This window comes from Lactuca sativa, chromosome 4 (assembly GCF_002870075.4).
Source record: "Lactuca sativa cultivar Salinas chromosome 4, Lsat_Salinas_v11, whole genome shotgun sequence".
Lineage (NCBI taxonomy): Eukaryota > Viridiplantae > Streptophyta > Magnoliopsida > Asterales > Asteraceae > Lactuca > Lactuca sativa.
Window position 1 is genome coordinate 32,517,503 of NC_056626.2, and position 1,024 is coordinate 32,518,526.

Genomic DNA, 1,024 nt, shown 5'->3' on the forward strand with positions numbered 1-1,024 from the left:
TTTATTATTTAATGAAAATACATTCTCTTTGAGAAACGTTTTGATGAATGGTTATCATATTTTATTTTGGGAACAAATTCCGCAACCGTTTTCTTTAAACGATCACTCTGATTTATAAAACAAAGCATAAACAAATCGGTCTTTTCTGGCCGTGAAAATGGGGATGTCACATATAATTACCATGAAAAAAAAACTTTTAAGTTTAAAATAAAACTTAGTTTTTTACCGGTAACAACAATATGCAACACTTAATATCAACATCATTGTCTACCAGTTTCTCTAAATATTAATACATGAACTATATCAAAAGTAGGCTAAGAAGTTAGAATCTAAATTAGGAATGATCTTATTTCCTTGCATATCAGATTTACAGTATTATAGACAAATTTTTTTATTTGATTCTTCAATTTTCTATGTGGTCATATTTATATGGTAGAATCAAATTGTATAATTACAATTAACATCTATTTATTAAACTTTGTATGTAGGTTAACAATAATAAGTATATTTTTGAAGGAACATTGTTCAAAATAATTTACATAATCTAAATACATGTTAATTTAGTTCATTTCCTACACTTTCCTGTAAGATTGGATTTTTTTTTTGTCATGTTACATTCAAAATATGGGTTATTAGAACAGACACCTTAGGTGTTTGACGAAATGTCTCAAAGAATTTGACACATGTGTTACATTCAAAATATGGGTTATTAGAACAGACACCTTAGTTGTCTACACTCACCTCACAACCTGATATAAATTTTGGTTTTTTTTTTCTAGATTTTTAGCATCATGTGTTTTGGTTGTTTGCAACTTTGTAGTGTTACATGTTTTTTTTTTGTCTTGTCTTCAGGTTTTTCTATCTCTGATAGTGCTTCATTTTTTATATTTTTTGTAAACTATCGATTCAATTTATTGCACTTTGTTATGACTTTTATCAATGTCATAAGATTCTAATAAATTGTCCATTTCTTGATCTTTTAGAAAAATATATTCTAACTGTATTACCATCTACGACTGTGGTA